Source organism: Diadema antillarum, unplaced genomic scaffold (assembly GCF_040938485.1).
Source record: "Diadema antillarum isolate AM-2024a unplaced genomic scaffold, OU_Dant_1.0 scf00000114, whole genome shotgun sequence".
Lineage (NCBI taxonomy): Eukaryota > Metazoa > Echinodermata > Echinoidea > Diadematoida > Diadematidae > Diadema > Diadema antillarum.
In genome coordinates this window covers 3,189,775-3,210,241 of record NW_027271003.1, presented here as the reverse complement: position 1 = coordinate 3,210,241, position 20,467 = coordinate 3,189,775, and positions in this window count along the sequence as shown.

The window sequence follows — 20,467 nt, the reverse complement described above, 5'->3', positions numbered from 1 at the left end:
AATTTATCAAAATAATGTGATGCTGGCAACTGAATCATGAACTTGTAACATGGTCTGTTCCTGGTCACTCTGTTACATCAATAAAGGTCACCTTTCAGAGCATTGTAGATGTCATGCAAGCCCATTACCTAATGTATCCCCTGGTAAATTTGGATTGGCAGATCTGTTTTTTCGTTCTTGAACCTTAATCAGCTTCGTGGCTACATCCAGAGTTTAGAGTAGGTCCATTGACTGTGCAAGTTATATTTGAAAATAATGTTCTTGGTCACGAAAGGTGAAATAGTTTTGTCTCACAGGGTAATTTTGGATGAACTCATACATATCGACGGCTATTATAAAACCAAAAGGGCACTATCAGACTCGAAGATCTGGGCACAAGTAAGAAATCAAAGCAATACATTTTTCTTTCTTGAAACAAAAAGCTTATTTAATCAATAGTGGGTAGATTTATAAGCATTGTTAAATATATCTGGTCAAAAAAGCAAATGTGGTTGTGTTTCTTCACATTCTACTGAAAATGAAAATTTAAAATTGACACAATAACGTTGAGATCAAACTTTAAAATGTGACACCAATAATTTACTACAGCCCACGATTGTGATAAAGTACATGCCAAGCGTTGTCTCGCCTGAATATCACACTTTAATAGGATCTATTGAGTATTTTAATGTACCAGTAATTCAATTGACCTTTTGACCTACAAGTTTGACTTTGTCAGGCTTCACTAATATTCTTACTTGACTGGCATCATTTGTTGTCATGTACCAGTTATGTGAATTTGGCTGCCATACCTCAAAGCTGTAGAACGTAATTAAGAGTGCTGGTATACAGTATTGTACCACAATACTTTTTATCTATTTATTTATTTTTTTTTTTTTTTTTTGGGGGGGGGGAGTGGTTATACGTTAATATTCATTGAACTTTTGACCTTCTACCTAGTAGGACTTCACCAATATTCAGAGCTAACTGGCATCTTAGGCCATGTACCCGTGGTGTGAGATTGATGCTCATGGCATAAAGCTGTAGAAGCAATTGAGAGGATATCATTATACCTTCGCAACCGCTGGCGACTTAGCAGGTGAACCACCTTCGGTCAAGACGTATGCGTTCTTTTCATTCTTCTCTAATTTTGTTAAATTCATCCTCAGTTTCTTGTTACCATAACAGTAGTAGCAAAGAGCCACGGAGAGACTGATCACCAAAATTACAAAAATTACCAAAAGTATAATGCAACCATGTGGGTAAAATCTAAAACCGTTTGTTGGTGGCTCTGCCAAAAAGTGAAAATAATTGCAATTGGACTGGTTCTTTCTTCCATCTTGTTCAAAAGAGCAACACTGAACTGGACCACTGGTGGCCTCTACCCAGAAATCTCCCAGTACATTACCACCTTCATGCCATATTCTCTGCCTGTTGCGGGCAGTCTTTCCATTCTGGTAGCACATCAATGTGCTATTCTCTGTGCCACCAGTAGCACTGCATGACAGAAACAAATAACCATATGAAGTCCCGTTTATGCACTGGGCCTTGCTCAGGGGTTTGTAGACATTGACATTAACTTCCAGTTCCACTGAATAGTTTTCCTCTGAACCATGTGTGTAAGCCTTCAGAATATACAGACTAGCATCTATATGAGCTACCTGTGATATATTCAACCATACCCTTAAAGTGCTTCCTGCAGCAGTGTAGGATATTGAAAGCCTCTCACACTGGTGTGCAGGCAAAACATCGCAATCAATTTGATTGAGCGTAGCAAATGGCTCACTGCTATTTGAGTGCAGATGGAGAGCGAAGTACGGTTCTGCACCGGAAATCCACGGAACTTCAAAGTATATGTCGCCTGGTGATCCCTCTTGCAGATACTCCTGGTGGACTCCAGCAGCCTTGGAATCTTTCATCAATAAGGTGAGAATAATCATCCAAGAAAGCCGCATATGCATACGTTTTGCCTGGAAAGACATTTAGCAAAAGGAGAAAGTTGATTGTGCTCAGTAAATTATATTTTGCATTAAAGGAGTATGTAATCACAATGTTACAGTGACAGTAGTGATAAAGAGTTTAATGGTTGGTTATGAATAAATGGTTAACATCACATATCAACATACACTGTAGAATTATAAATCACCATACTTCTCAATTTATTTGACAATAAGTCTAATTAATATGCTCACTCTTGCATTGTATTATTCTTTTGAAGAAGCCACATTAAAAGGGTATAATAAAACAGATTTACTGAAGTGCAAAGTATGATTGAAAGAAACATATTCAAAATAAACTTTGACTTCAGCTATTTTAAATGATGCATTATCTTTTATTATTATATTATTCAAGCACCTCAGAGTACCAAGGAAATCTGCTGGTTTTGACACAAAGAAGATGGACACATATTTATCACTAATGAAAACAGAAACCGAAACCAACACCAAATTGTACTGTACTCTTTCAGTGGGTTGCATGACTTTAAAAAAAATAAATAAATTTTCAAAACCACTGACAAAATACTCTTTGAATGATATTCACATATAAGACCCATTCACAGATGCATCCCTGGGTACTGTGGTTTGAAAAACTGACTGTATGTAAAAAAAAAAAAAAAAAAGCAATTAAAGGAATGATTTAGTTTTGGTAGACAAACTAACTTCAGGTTTCCAACATATTTGGTGAGATAATTATATGAAAGAGCATGTACAGTTGAACCTCTCTTATCCGGCCTCCCTTTATCTGGATCTCTCTATTACTGTAAAAGTGGATATTTTCGCGTGACTAATTTTTCGCGCTTGGCCGGGTCGGGAGAGTTTCGTGTGATTTTAATTCCGCGGAATCAAGACATCACGCACAGGCACATATGGCAAGCAAAAATATTCGCGTGCTTTTATTTTCGCGCTAGTTTCTGGTTGCGCGAAATGCGCGAAAATTTGAACACCACGAAAATTTCCACTTTTACAGTATACGGACGCAATCTCGCCATGATTTTTTTTTTTAATAATTACGGGAGGAAAGGGGGATTCCCAACTCCTTGAGAACTCCTACACAAACAAACATGAATAACATATTACTTCCAACATGATTAACATACATTACATCAAATTTCCTTCCAAATTGCTTACCTTCAGACATTTTAACATCCCCAAACATCCCCAAATGTAACAATGAAAAGGTTGCAGTATACACATTACTACATGTGGTACTACAATGGGCTACATCAGTGCATGTGTATGTACAACTGTATATGTGCATGTATAAAGCATTGAGTCTCCCGTATCCGGCCAAATCCCTTATCCGGATGAGCCCCGGTCCCGACTTGTCCGGATACGAGAGGTTCAACTGTAATCCCAAGATGGAGTCAACGATTATTCAATGAAAATTGGTTTTGAAATGGCTGAGATCCAAAATAGAAAAGGTGGTACTCACCTTTTTCTAGGATCACTAAGTTTTACTTTGTTTCATTTTTGTTTTGTTTTTGTTTGTTTTTGTCTTTGTTTTTGGTTTTTTTGGTTATGTTTTTTTTTTTTTTTGATGTCTCAACCATACCACAACCGATTTTCATTTAACTTTGAATTCCTCTCAGAATGGTATGCTCTGTATTATTTCATATTGTTGTTTCTTGGTATCTTACAAAAAAATTAAAAGCCCAGTCTTCATCCCCACCAATACTACACCATCCCTTTAAATTTTGCAATGACAGGGCAAGTGGTCAAGTCGAAGGTGTTGGGGAATATAAGGTCATGATTTACTATGTAACAAACATTCACAATGTTTTGAAGAATGAATGAGTGTTATAAGAAGTGTCCATCTCTTTTTCTTTCTGATGTGCTAAAAGTCTGAGATTAAGGCCAATGAAGCATCATTTTAAATAGGGATCTGGTTTTGTGGTGGTTGTTGTTTGTATTTATTTATTTTTTATTTTTTATTTTATTCTATTTTATTTTAATTTTTTTATTTATTTATTTATTTTTTTTTAATTTATTCATATATTTATTTATTTTTTTTTTTTTTTTTTTTTTTTTTTTTTTTTTTTTTTTGGGGGGGGGGGGGTAAGAAGCGTCCACCTTTATTATTTCCCTGGAGTTCCAAGGGCCTAAGCCAAACAATGTAGCAAACATTTTTGACATCAAATTCTGATTGTTATTGTACTCAGAGTATCATTTGAATGAGCATGTCAGATTATTTTTAACTCGTTTTCAGGGTTTAGTATTTTTTTTATTATCATTATTATTATTCAGATTAGCAGTGCATACGCATATGCAAGCTTATTCCTCCCTCATACAGTTATTACATTATCAGAAAGACTGCTTTTAGCAGAGTGTTAAGGAGATGAGCAAGCAACTGAGAAGGATACAAAAATATCTTCTTTTTTGCCTTTATATGATCACATCACTAAAATATTCATAATCTCCACGAAATAACCTTTAAATAGAGATGTGATTAATGCAATTTCTTCTTTTCTTTCAGATGTGAACTTTAATGCTTGTCAAATGAAAGGCTAGCACTTTACAAGATGTCTGTGACTTTCATTCACAGTAAAAGCTATTGAAATCATTACCCAGACACCCAGATACTTCAATCTTTGCAAGCCATAGAATCTAAAACTACATGACAACTATTATTATATTCCAGACTATAAAAATCTACACTCTGCACTTTTGGACTGTGTTGAATTTCAAAGTCCAGCTAAAATTGACCGTGGAATATGGTGAATTATGATCCATATTGATTATAATCAGATAAATGGATGATCAACATGCACCAGGATTTTTATAGGTCATTACGGAGTAAATAATCCATCACTATCATTTAAACTACATGTAATTTATTTCTGAAATCATTGCATTATGAATATACATTGTAATGCAATGATTTGCATTATGTATAAGTTTTGCAAATTTCCCTCCCTGTCTTTCCTTCCTGATTAGTTTTGTTCTGCTTTTAATGCTATACTGGAATCTCTAGCAAAATTCCAGTCAACTCCATGTTTTTCACTGTCAGTACTAACCTTCAGTCTGGAATTCATGGGCGTGGTCACACTGGTAGGTCTCCTTATTGGATCAGAGATTCTGCGGATGTAAGTGGCATGGTCTTCCTTGGCGAAATTGGCAGCTCTGTGATATGATGTTGAAAATGTAATATTAACCAAGTAAGGCTGTACTTATGACGACCTACTTCTATTCTATTTACAGGTATTGTTGTAGCAGACTATTCAATTTACAATGTTGCTCATTGTCATTTCGACCTCTTTTGATCTGTAGAAAAAGTATACAAGTGTTTTAATAGTTATGAAACTTACATGACATTCAGCATCCCTCTATCTGGTCAATTTGTGTGTTTGGGATGTGAAATGCAATATAATCTATAATATATTGAGTGATTGAAAACAAAGCTCAGTCTCAGGGACTCTAATATGTGAGCATCATCAAAATCTAATCCTCAAAGACACAACATTATGAGAGTAGACCCTTTGATCTGTTACACCAAAGCACTACAAAGAACATAGTGATTTTTTTTAACGGATGGCAAGTGAATCTCATGTGATTTTGAAATAACAAGAGACAACTTCATAGAAAGTTATGGTTTTACTGGGTGAACGTCACAAAACAGACACCCAGAGGTCATACAGCCCACGAGTCATACAGCCCACTAGTTATACAGCCCATGAGTTCGACACTAAGCAAAAAATGTCCATGAGTTCGACATCAAGTATGAGAGGCCAATGAGTGATACAGCCTACGAGTTCCACACTAAGCAAAGAAACTCACGAGACCAACACTACGCAAAGTAGGCTCGCAAGACAGACACGCAAACAAAGCTCACGAGACCGACATTACGAAAAAGAGGTTCACGAGACTGACACAAGGCAAAGAAGGCCCACGAGACCCACAGGATGAATAGCGCCATCTATAAACCAACGAAGGGTGCATAATTGTAATAGGATGTCCTGATAGTGGCATAAAGAAGAAATACGTGATGAGAAAGGGGATCTTGCTAACCGGTTGAAGACGGGTCCCAAGTACACACGGGCAGGTGTCTATGGGAAATGCTTATTCTGGGAAAATTAGCCAGTTGTCTATGGGTTAAAGGTGTTGCTGCATCAGTTGCCCTCTTTCACCCCTGGAATTGTCGAGATCTTATTTGTGTGCGCGTGTGTGAGTGTTTGTGCAAAAATTGATAAAATTTGTTTTAAGTGTGCACCAGATTTTTATACTTATACAGGGGAAACTCGGTATAACGAACACTGCTATAACGAGATATCGGTTATAAAGAGGAAATTTTTTCGGTCCCAAATTTCCTTCCACACAAGTCTATGTAAAATGCTACTCTTATAGCAAGATCGGCTATAACGAAATAACTGCTATAACGAGATAAATTTTGTGACTTCCAAACAAAGAAAAACATAGTAAATCAAACCTGCTATAGCGAGGTAAAGCAAAATGCCTTCGGTAGTGCTTTACTTTGCCTGTGCTATCATCTTCCGAGATTATAAAGCTTGATGCGCCAAAAACTGTCTTGTACACACATAATCATTTTCTTCAGTGCACTCCAGCTAGCACTGCATGTTGTACGTGTGAAGTGTGTGTGTGCACGCACACTGTATGCAGAAAATGTGGTGGGACAGCCATGTGTATACATGACATCATCATGACGTTTAGCAGGTGTGAGGCAATCTGATGCCGTGATTGGCCTTCTACTTTGGGAATTCCCCGTCTTCACACACACACGCAGTCATAATGTATACATACAGAATGTGTCACATGCACACACAGCATTGTGCAGACCATATTCAAGCTTTCCACACAACACACACCCATACGATAACCACATACCAATCCACAGACGATCTTGATACAATCGCAAGCTATATAAATTTACAAATTCAAACATCTACAATTAATGAGAAACACATTCTTGATATTGGATTGCCGGATTTCCTTGGCGAAAAACATCTTCTTACCCATAAAGGTGAGTAATTCCCTCACACACAATATCAAGTTATCAGTATTGATTGAAATATGATGGGTAGTCCCACATGTGCAAATTAATGTCTTTATTCTATGCCTTCTTTTATGCCTACTGATATAACGAGATATCGGCTATAACGAGGAAAATGACTCGGTCCCGACCATCTCGTTATATCGAGTTTCCACTGTATTCCTAAAATGCAAAAGCACTGTTGTTTGCTTGTTAACTCCTGGACATCTTTAGGTATTCTTGCTCCCCCTTTGTTAAAAAACTAACATTGTTCTTGTTATTTTCCTCTTTTCCCCTTTTATGACATTAATGCAACACCCTGTAGAGATACACACTTGTAATTGACCTATGGATGGAGCTGCTCATCCTGTTGGTCTTGTGGGCCTTGTTTCTCTAGTGTCGTTCTCATGAGCCTCTCATACGCAGTGTCAGTCTCGTGAGCCCCTATTGCAAAGTGTCGGTCTCATGAGCCTTTTTTGCCTGAATATGGTGTCAAACTCACGGGCTTTATTTGCCTGGTGTCGAACTCATGGGCTGTATGACTCGTGAGCTGTAGAACTGTGGGCTGTATGACTCATACACCTATTTTCAATGTCGGTCTTGCGGGACGTATGACTCGTGGGTGTCGGTCTTGTGGGATGACCCCGTTTTATCATAGGGTAAAACCTTACTGGAAACAGTCATGTTCAATGTGGTTTTCCAGTCAAAAACATACAAAGGATTATCATCCACGGTATACGTACAAAATTAATGTATTGTGCTTCAGTATGAGAGATTACAGCATAGGCCTCTAGAATGATGAAGGAGATAAATTATACAGACCTGCCAGTGATGCCTTGGTCATCCTGTATGTCTTGAGTTTTCTGACATCGACCATCGACATATTTGAGCTGAGGAGAAAACAACAACAGTGGAGTCACTAACTACCAGTATGTGAACACTACAGTTGTATAAAACCTCAATGAATTGACCATGAAAAAGGCATGAGCAAGCTACACAGGGAATCTGATGGTCCTGTATGTATCCCATCAGTGGGATTGCTCTATTAGGGTTTAGATCTGTGCCTATAACTCATTAGATCCCATGTTTTTTAATGAGTCTGTCCAAATTGTACTTTGGGTATTTTGTTTTTTTCATTTTAGACTTATTTACCTTGGTCAGCATTCTCTCTCTCTCTCTCTCTGTATGTATGTGTATATATACTAGGTGATACAAAAAACATTTCCCACTTTTGATCCTTAATAGCTCAAAAACTATATATCAGATAAAACTGTCATTGATATTATTATGCTTGATATGGTTGAATAGTGTACAATTTAGTTGAAGGTGATTTGAATATGAAATCCTATATGACAAGTTTCATGAAATCCATGATTTATTTCAATGTTAGGTTCCAAATTTTAACCTTCTGTTCTGTACAAAACTTGAACCATACACAGGATCCAATGATGTGTATGTGAGTGTGTGCTTACAATGACCCCTACCACCTGTTCAGAGCTCTGATCCAAGGTACATGGATGCTTTTATTTATGTGGATTGCCCTGAGCACTGCTATTCTGAATTCATGACAAAGGGTGAAATGTATGCACATTCCTGGCAATTGCTTAGGGCAATAATGTCTGGGTGTTAAACACACACACCAATAACCCCTGTGTAAATCTAAAGTTTTGTACATAGGGTTGAAAATAGATGAAAATCTGAGACCTACCTGAAATATTAATGTTGAATTTAATAAAACTGATTTATGCTTTCATTTTAAAATTACCTAAAACAAAATTTAGCACTATACAGCTATTGCTCACACCAATATCAATTTTATTTGACTATTAAAGATCAAAAGCAGGAAATGTTTTTTGTTTTTTGTTTTTTTTGTAACACCTAGTACCTGTCCATTATGTACCAATCAAATACTACATGATGATATTTTTCTAATAAGTAGAACTTGCAACCAAAATCAGAATCTGTGAAATATACTTTATAAGCACTAGACAGATATGCAATATTACATGTACCTTCTCACTGAATGCAAGAATGAAATGTTGCCCCCCTCCCCCCCCCCCCCCCCCCCACCACATGCCCCTCCCTGTAAAAATATAGGCACTTCTCTTGTCTAAAAGTTGTCGATTTCATAAGTGAAAATGTGAAATTTTGTCCCTCACAGGGGGAAAATCGTAATACCCTATTAATATACATTATCTACGTGTACATTAATATTTACTCATGAGTAAATTTAGTGTATAGATGGTTGCCTCGCGTCGAGTCCTCGAGTGTGCCCCCTGAAACATGCCTTTAGTAAACCTTACATTTTCCGATTCTTCAATGCTTTTTAGCAATATGATAATAATTTTTATTGCTTGAATAATGCCATCATGTTTAAGCTTTAAAGGTAGGGGATACCTTTTACAGACCTCCCAAAATGCAGCAAAACATTGAATATGAACCTCAGGGGACTTGTTTAGGCCACTGCTGAGAAATTTGGAAGTCAACAGTTATCTACAATTTGAATAATGCACAAAACTCAACTACTCAGTAGTTCTGTGTGTCAGCCACACTTAAGCCTTTTTGTTGCAGTCTTCTGTATTTTTTATCTATAAACACAAATCTAAAAGTATAAGAGCTGATGTAATAACATATAAAGTGTGTGGCAAGAATGTATATAGAAATGTTTGTAAGTTTTGATGAACTTTCTCTACAAAATATACATGATGGACACACGTGCAGTGCATGGGTCTGCAAAGCTAGCCTAGTAATGTACTGGAATTTACGGTGAGCCCCGAAAAAAATTCTAACGGTCAATAAAAATGTACTAAATGTTACCTTCTACTTTCAATACTTTATGGGAGTTTCTAAAATGATACTCTCTTCAACATACCACTGTATTTATACAACTCTTCATTTAAGGCATGCAAATGGGATTCCCTACCTTTAAGCATGTTTCGTGCTATAATTCTGTAATGCGAGAAATCGTTGTCACATAAATGTACCCCTCTGTATGCTATGATCTTAGTCCTTTGCACTAATTTCTTAAACTTTGCTTAATTTCCTACAAATTTGATTTCAAAGGCTCTATAAATTCAACTTTTGTACTCTGTTTTTAACAAGTCCCTACCAATAACCTCCTCCAACACCCCCACCCCCCCCCCCCAACTCGGTCGTTTCGCTCCCTCCCCGAGGATCTCACACCATCACATAAATGTACCCTGTATGCTATAGTCATAGTCCTTTGCACTATTTTTCCCCATTATGTTCAATTTACTAGAAATCTGCTTTTAAACGCTCTATAAATGTGACTATGTATTCTTGTTTTTAATACAAAAAAAACCTACCGTGGCCACACCCTAGCCCCTCTCAGGTGCTTCGCTCCTTCGCTGAGGATCTCATACCGTCACATAATGTACCCCTGTCAAGATTTTGCCCCCCAAAGCAGAAGTGTTCTCGCACACTTGAAATGAAACTATACAATACTCCCGCTATGGTGACTTGTGTTAATTTGAAACTGTAGAACTCTCTGAGAAGAAATGATGAAAATTTTGTTTCATGATTAAACTCTAGAGATTAAAATTGTCTGTCATTGGAGTGTCAAAAACCTGGATGTCGGACAAGATAATTTGCTGCTCCCATTATCATAATCTTGTTGGAAGGGGGTTATGTAAGAGAGATGGAAGTGTTGGCTTTTTCATACAGCAAATATACATTAAAAATCCTTCTAGTTTTGATGTTTTTAATGAGGGCATTGAGTCTGTGTTTACTGAAATAAGCAATTTTTAAAATAATGTTATTGTAGCAACTGTTTATAGACCACCTAATCGGCAAATCCGTACTTCCACTGATAATTTCCAACCCGTATTTCACACGCCTATAGCAGAACAGTCAATCCCAAGCCAAATGTTCTAAGTCTGATTTACCTTCCCTTTTTCACCAACAGTGGTTGATCCTCTGCACAGAGATGACTGGTCACTGGCGTCGGAGGCACGATCTTCAATGTTGGCATCCTTGGACCTGTGGAATTTTGTTATGACATTATGACACCAACCACAGTAATTCTACACTAAAATATGTCCTAATTTTTCATTGTTATTCTTGTGATTGTAAAGGCATACACGTACAACAGCCACGTAGACCTACATACATTAGTGGAATGTACATCTTTTTATCTATCAAAGGTAGACAACATATCTCTAGCAGCTTTACTGAATTTTACTTGACGATAGTGAAAATAAAACATCATACCAGAGATCACACATTTAAATTACTGCATGGAAATAAGCCTTCTAAAATGGCAGGGTTTTCGGTGATGCAAAGAGTCAGCCATGTAACACATGCATTATCCAGTGCCATAAACAAGATAGTATACAACTGTAACACATGCAACAGAGACCTTCCATCTTGAACGGGTCAACAGCACCATAGAAAATTACTTTGATTCACTTCAAAACATTTTTTTTTTCTCTTTTTATGTAATTGCAAATGCATATCTTACTTGACGATTAACATCTCTGGCAAACATTTTGGATGATAATACAGGAGTTTGAAAATGTATTTAGACCATGAGAATTGTTGTTTCTTTGTTTGTCTTTTTGCTTGTTTGTTTTTTAGCCTTTTTCCAGAAATAATAATGGTTTTGAAAGCGTGAACAGTAGGTCCTGTATACATGTACATAGGGCACCTACCTATCGCTGGCATCACAGTTTTCTTCATATGCATCTTCAGGTTGGACTGGGAAAGATGTAATGCCATCCTGAAAAAAAAAAGAGAGGAGAACAAAAGTGTGGTATCATGTGAGTGAATACACCGATATGTGAAAAAGGGGTTGCACATGTTAGTCCTAAGGTTTCCCTTCCACTTTTAATGAAACAAGGAAAAGTAGAAATTACGCGGTGCGTAACATATGTCCCCGCCAGAAGTAGCATTTAGTGGCAAAATGTACAATATAGGTAACTAGATATATCGCTACGGCGACTGATATGCCTCCGCCATAATGCATGGTTCTCCTAATAGGTCTATAGTACAATGTCTTGACAATGTGTGATGACAGTTTCAAACAATTGGCAAAATATTAAAATGACAGGTTTGACACAAATGTGCTGAATGTTCACTTTCCCAGAACTAGGTTCAGTTGGATGAATGATTAAAATGTCAGAGTGCAGGTATTTGGGGAACTGATGATTTTTACTTGACTTTTGACCCTTTTATAAGTTTATGCATTGAGTAATTTTCAAGGTATTGAGAAAAAGTATAATTTCAGTATCAAATGGGAAAATAGCATCATCTAAACCTGGCCTTTGACCTTTGACCTCACAGTTCCAAAGAGAATCACTGTTAGGTTGAACATGCATAAATATGTAAGTTTCATGATGATACCTTGAGTTACCAACTATTGAGATATGGAGGAAAAAGTGCAATTCAGCACTTTCACTTGACCTTTGACCTTTTGACATTTTGACATTTGACCTTTTGGCAAGAAACTTCCCACAGAATATAATATTGGGTAATACAGGTATACATCAAGTAAAACTAGAAATATCACTTAAGGTGATTAATACCCCTGCCCCGTGACGACAGTCTTACCCAAGGAATGATCTTTCCTTGATCTTCTGCCATTTAAATGCCGTTACCATGGCAACGCAGCTTCCGACACGTCCGAAAAATGTCTTGCACATCTTCCCACCAAGACTATTGTGTGTGCCACATTTCATAAGCTTTTGTCAAAAACTGAGGAAGTAGTTCAATCCACAAGATCTTTCCTTGATCTTCCGCCATTAATATGCCGTTACCATGGCAACGCAGCTTCTGACACGTCCAAAAAATGTCTTGCACATCTTCCCACCAAGACCAGTGTGTGTGCCACATTTCATGAGCTTCAGTCGAATACAGAGGAAGTAGTTCAATCCGCAAGATCTTTCCTTGATCTTCTGCCATTTATATGCCGTTACCATGGCAACGCAGCTTCCGACACGTCCGAAAAATATGTCTTCCACATCTTCCCACCAAGACTATTGTGTGTGCCACATTTCATAAGCTTTGGTCAAAAAACTGAGGAAGTACTTAAATCCGCAAGATCTTTCCTTGATCTTCTGCCATTAATATGCCGTTACCATGGCAACGTACTTTCGGGTACTGTCAAAAAATGCGTCTTGCACATCTACAACCAAAGGCACACATCTGTACCAAGTTTCATGGAAATTGGGCAAAAACTGAGGAAGTAGTTTGCAACACAAAATTTTCCATCATTTTGGCTCATAATATGTGAGCTATTACCATGGCAACATACTTTTTGTCACTGTCAAGAAATGTGTCATGCTGACCTATATCCTAAGACAAACATTCAATATGAATTCCATGAGAATTGGAAGAACACTGATGAAGCAGTTTTGCCATGAAGCATTTTGCCCTATATTTTACCAATAACATGCCGTTACCATGGCAACGCACTTTTTGCCACTGCGGAAATATGTGTCTTGCACATTAACATATTCAGATGAACATCTGTACCTAATTTCATAAAAATTGATAAAAACTGTGGGAGGAGTTCGCGACGCAAGATTTGTACCCATTTTTGCCCATAATATGCCGTTACCATGGCAACGTACTTTTGGGTACTGTCAAAAAATACGTCTTGCACATCTACAACCCAAGGCACACATCTGTGCCAAGTTTTATGGGAATCGGTTGAAAACTGAGGAAGTAGTTCGCGACGCAAGATTTGCAACGGACTGACCGCCCGACCGACCGACCGACCGCCCGACCGCCCGACCGCCCGACCGACCGCCCGACCGACCGCCCGACCGTCCGCTGATTCCTATATACCCCCTTCAAACTTCGTTTGGCGGGGGTATAAAAAAAGGTGAGGGAAATGTCATACACATGAGGTACACTTACTAGTAACACATCAAGACTGCGCAAGTTGTCCAGTACCAGAAAAATAAATTGAAGACCTCTACAAGGGTGAAATCATCAATAGCGGAGTAGTAACTGAAATTAATATCGGAAGAAAGTATATGGGCTGAGCCCGGAAAGATCTTTGCTCATGCCTGTTTCAAAACTGCGGCTCCGAACAATGGATCGCAGTTCTGCCCACTTCCTGTCTTCAGCTGATTTGTAACCCCCGCCAAAGATGCAGACTTTCAAGTCTTTCATCGAATGACGGGGGTCACTGAAGTGGTTCGCCACTAAAGTATCTTTACGCTTCTTCAGGATTGAGCTCTTGTGATCATTAAACCTCATACGGAACTTCGTGCTTGTCTCACCTACTGTATATATGACACCCCTGGACATTTAGTGCTCATGATACAGTAAAGCACATTGCTAGAGTCGCATGTGTGGTCCGGTGGTTTGATACCGAGTGACGGAGAAATTTGCACCACTGTTTCTGTCACCAGATGGTTACAAATTTGACACCGTGGTTTGCCGCACCTCTTGTTACCTTTTGGGGTTGCAGGTTTTGGTAACTCACTCCGCACCAGAAGTGATCTCAAGTTGGGCGCTTGTCTTTGGGAGTGTAGAGGTGGTTCCCCCAATATTGTAGAAAGTTTGGGATCAAGTTGAATGTTTGCCCACTCTTTCTTGGTCGTGGATACAAACTTTTTGACTTGTGGGTGGAATGTAGTAACGAGAGGAATGCGATCGTTCCTCTCATCTTTAGGTTTAGAGCCTAAGAGGTCTTCTCTGCATACGGTACATACAATGTATGTACACGTATATGTATGTGTGTGACTGTATGTGTGTACATAATCAATTAATAATGCCTTGTTGGCAAGTAACAATCACAAATCAATTATATCAGTCTTAAATGACCATTGCCACCACTGTGATCAGGTGATTAGAATACATACCTCCCCTTCTGAAGGTGAATCTATGCTCTCCTCTGGTTGATGTTTCTGGATATACATAGAATGATTTACATAATATTTTTATTAGAATAATAATTACACAAAGAGAGAAATATACTTTTGGACCACAGTGAAATATATTTATGAGAAGACGGTTGGGAGAATAATGGCTAATTTGTGTTATCATGTAGGTATCCTGAGATCGTACAATTGTATGATGATGGGAACGTCAATTTGCGTGCTACTGTGAGTATATCTTTTGGCAAGAATTTGCTTGCTGAAAGATTTAAACATCTTCGCGTATCAAGAGGATTTAAAGTATTATAAGGCGTTTTGAGATATTAAGATACATGTAGTGTATCATACATGTAAATTGTAGTATATTAAATTATGATGTGGTGCCAATTGCCCTTTAGTGTAGAAGATAATTAACTTTTATGAAGGCAAGAAGACATTTCACAACTCTTATTGAGAGGTACAAGTGTACATTGTAACAACACCTTTTTGCCTTTGCATGTCACTGAAAAATCACTGGGGATTATATTTTACATACCTGGTATTCTCTTGATTCTTTCACTTACAGACATAATTACTTGGCACAACTGAAGGCACGTTGAGGTCATACTGTAAGCTAATCACTTATCATCTTGGTGCCATTCATATAACATTATATTCATTTTCACTGAATTATTGTGTAGTATAAACCTGTTTGTAAAAGCAAAAATTATATGACATTTACACTTATATTTTCAAGTATGACAGGTGGAACACTGTATAAATACATCATCTTATTGGTGATCACAAAAAAAATGAGAGTAGGACTTAATTGTTATTATAAAAGTTTTTACAGTCAACATTCTTTTGCAAACACTGAATAAGTATCATCTTAATATGGCATTTCCGGTAAACATACCTCATCTTTCCAATATATCAGTAGACTCAGTGGTGCATATACCTGGAAGGGAAACAAGTTTAAAGATGGTGAAACCTCCAGATCATGGGAAAAATTTGAATTTCTAACATAAAACCATGAAATCTGTGTGATATCAAAGCGAAAGTTATGGAGAGTATGCAGATGTTGAATCCGTGCTCTTACAAACTATGTGAAGTTGTGTTCAAAAGTTGGCTGGTTGGTTGGTATTTAAATATTTCCGTCAAAACAACAACAACAAAAAGAATTGTGCAAATACATGTACAGCAATATGATACATTCACGCATGATAGAGATAGTTGCATACATGTAGCCTCCCTAATCGATAAGCCACCATGGCACTGCCGTTTTACAAGAGGGTCCGGTTTATGTGTACATGAGTGTACACTTGTAAATGAATGAATTTGATGCATATGACATGTACAAAGTGTACAGTACAATGTAGTACAAAAAAGAACAAAAGAAAACAAACTAATGAATCGATAGCAAATCACATACATGTACACCCACAGAAACACACACACACATCATCATCAATGACAATGTATACATTACTCCTACAAACATATCATGAATATAATATGTCAAATTTTTAATCTGATTTCTTTGGTTAGTTGTCACATTTCTTGGTAGTCTGCATGCATTGGAAAATATACTCAGTCAAGTGTCTCATAAGAGCATTGATAGTGAATGAATTTTTGATGATCAGAGGAAGTGAAGTAACAGTCCTACTGCCTCTACCGTTGTATAAGACACCATTCTCTTGCAACTCTTAGGTCAAAAATGCAACCATGGTTATAATATAAGATTAAATTTTAATGTGCAATGTATGCCATGGTGTTTGCAAAATATATTTGCAGTAGGAAGAATATTGTGGAGTAAAAAAAACAAAAACAAAACAAAACAAAGATATGGAGGAAAGTAAAAAGTATTGTGGAACAAAAAAAAAAAAAAAAAAAAAAAAACCTCTTCTCACTGCCGTACTCATTTATCAAACAGATTGAGAGTTGGTACATGGTATTTAAAGTCCTTATGTTGCCAAAGGAAGATTTCCTGAATGTGGAACAGTTTTGGAATCTATAAGTTAGAGTGTGAATACCAGAACATGTCATAAAAGTTACTAACAGTGTGAATATCATTTTGTAACATTGCTGTTGTTTACACACATTGCATAAACCAGTAATTTCTCATACTACAAACAAAGACATCCAAACTAGTGTCAATGATAAGAATTTTCTTAAACAGATTCTGTCCCTTACTTTGCCAGGCCCCATGTTTAATTGTGACTCAAGACAACACACTGTAAATTAAAGGCCTTTTTACCATTTCCTACTGTTTGAAATACAATGTACCAGCTTTTTACTGTATCAGAAAGATATGAGTATGTTTTAAAGTTTTCTATGTACACTGTTTCTTCCCTGCCAAGACCAATTAGTGAGGGCAATCACCTGCAGAATCTTTACGCCATGTACATGTACATACAGGATGTACACTTGTATATGTAACCATGTACAACGTACAGGTCGAAATGGTAAGAGTCTTTTAATTTTTTTTTTCCTAAGCAATGACAAACCCTTCAAATAAAACCCTTCTAGTGCACTGTAAATAATATACTACAGAAATGGAATGCCCCCAGCTATAGTTTGACCATAGAAAAACTTCAAGTGTCCTTCATTTTTTTTTCTTTGAACTTTAAAGCATTGGTACATGTACATGTACGTAGTTGGAACCTTAGCCTGGATCCTTTTCTGATATCATAGATATCATCCTTGCAGTGTGGGAGACATTCTTGGAAACTTTAAAAGATTCTTTTAAAAAGGCTACCCTACATGTACATGTAGATGCACAATAAGCTGAGCACTATCAAACTGTTTATTGATCTCTTGCTTAGATACACATTCACAAAGTAAGATGGCAATATCTCCCAATGAATATGAATTAAAAGAAAAAAAAAACATACTTACTTCCATAGTTGTTCCCACATTATCTTGGCATTTAGCCATGATCTCTCGAATAGATTTGAGACTAAAAATAAAAGAATATGGTGATAAATACAATCAGGTTAGACAATCATGGTTTTCTCACCTTTAATTGAACGGTTGTAACTTCTAAAACAATGCATCAATTTACATGCAGCATTGAGTGACTGCAGCAATATTCATAGTGGAACAAATTAATGAAAGTTTGGGGAAAGTGGGACGATCCGTTTAAAATTTATGTGCGCACGTCACTGCTGCATGAGAAGACCACTAAAATGTACATGTTGTATGATGTCACAAGCGTAGAACGATATCACGAAAAATAAATATAAAGAGAATTTCACAATTTTTTTTTTGTTGAAAAAAGTGTAAATTTCCATGACTTGTCGCTAATGTATAGTTAAGGGTAATATCATTCCCTCTGCCTTCTGAAAGAGACAAGTCAGGTGTTCTTTTTTTATGTGAGAAAGTGAAAATACTACACGTACACTAATTGTACATGTTCCTTGAATTTTCTGAACTTTTATCGTTCTACACATGTGACACCACAAGTTGTATGTCATACACGATGTAGTCTCCTCATCCAGCAGTGACTGAGCAAAAAGTTTACAATTCATACATTTGTAAAATTTTCTTCAGAATAGCAGGGAAGCTGCAGCAAGACTTCACGCAGTTTATCATGTTAGGAACACACTGAAACACACACTGAAACACTTATTAACATAACAGAACATGACAAATGACAAGCCCATTATCTGCACCATACACCCTGTACACTAACATCAGTTTGAATGGAAATTGTCAGTCCATGGCATTTACCATTAGACTGTGGCAGCAATTAAAAAGATTAAAAAAAAAAATAACCAGGAATCTATGGCAGAATCCAACATCAACATGTTTTCTTGAAAGACGGTACATTGTACATGTAGCACTTTTTACCCCCCCCCCCCCCTCCAAAAAAAAAAAAGGCCCAAATTCTGATGACTGCACATGTACAACTTGTGTACATGGTTGTAACACTGTACACTGATAGCAATAGCCAATGACTTTCACTGTCTCCTGCCCCCCTTTACACTGTCTGAACCTTAGGGCTTTTCTTTACATTCCAAGGGTATAAATACAGCAACTAGAAAATATACATGTAAAGTCGACAGTGTACATAATGTACATATTGCAGTTTGCAGTGTAAAGAAAACATTGCGGACAAAACCTTCACATTTCTGCTATTGTGTCTACATTTTACGAAAGAATGAAACCACATGATAAAAGCGTTTATAGTAAAAGAAAATATTAAACAAAGGTTATCAACTCATCTAAAACTGTTGCTTTAATTAAGAAAGTTCAAAACCTTCAGAAATGTTTGCTTGATTTGTAAAACTGGTACATGTAAGTGGCACACGGGTAGACAGCTGCAATTTTAACCAGCTCCATGTGCTTTTTAGTGCTGATTGGCACATCAAACCCTTCAGTGTTGTACATACAGCTCAAGATTTTTACTAGGCACAAAAAGGGTTAAAACTGAATGATGCTGGCAGCAAATATTGATAATCATTGTGGATATACAATGTAAAATGTAAATCTAGGTCTACTAATAGCTTGACCCTACTGTTTTAAATGAACAATCCTTGAAAAACCTCTACACTGTATCTGTCGTGTAATTTAAATGTGAGAGAGAAATCACATGGTCACGAAGCACTTCAACAGCTACATAGATGAGTTAGTCATTCATGTTGAGTGACCCTCTAATTCTATTATAGGGCAAGTCCAAGATAAGGTCCCCTCAGAAGGCAAAATTTCATCTTTGCTCAATATTGACATGTTTGGTATCATTTTGAAGCTTATGAGTTGAAGTTTTGATTTCTGTGAAGGGAAAAATGATATTATGTAAATTTATGCAAATTTCAAGGGCTTCATTTGCATAAAAGTGAAACACAGCGTTACGTATGGGACATTTATAAAAATTCATATTAATTCAAAGGAAAGCAAATACAAATGTAATATATGATTAATATGTGGACATAAGAAGTTCATCACATAGTTTAACTTGGTATGAAAATTTAGGGATTATGTAAATGATTATACAAATTAGCTTGTGTCCTATCATGAGATGTCCCATACGTAACAAAATGAGGTCATTTTTTTTAGGTTTTTTCTGAAATTGCTAAGGTTATTTTAATGCCCTTTTGGAAAGTTCTAATTTATTGTTTAGAGAAATTAAATACCAGAGAAAAAAAAAAAGTAAAAGAAATATTTCTTATTGGGCATTGAAATGTTACGTATGGGACAAATGTGTTACGTATGGGACATCCTCATACATATTGCATGTGAATGCATGTAGCTACAAAAGCTGGGAAGTTTCTCAGTACACAAATGGTCAATCATCCTGAAGAAAGCATCCCAACATTGTAGCTACTTTTTGAGTTATAGACACTTGAAACAATACATGAACTTGACTGAACAATTTTCAGAAAGGGGGAGGGGGAAATGGCAAAATACACAATGAAAAATCAGCATTAAAGGGATGGCATAGTTTTTTTGTAGAAATAGGGATTCAGTTTTCAACATTTAAAGAGATGATTGGAAACCAATTATATGAATTACTTAAGAGCATGAAATCCTAAGACTAGAGGAATTCAAAGTTTATGTGATGGAGATGCAATTTGAAATGGTTGTGATAAAAAATAAAAAGTAATATGATTTTTTTTTTTATTGCAAGTGATACACAAATTGTCCTTATTCAGTTTTCAGTAGTAGCCACAACAAAC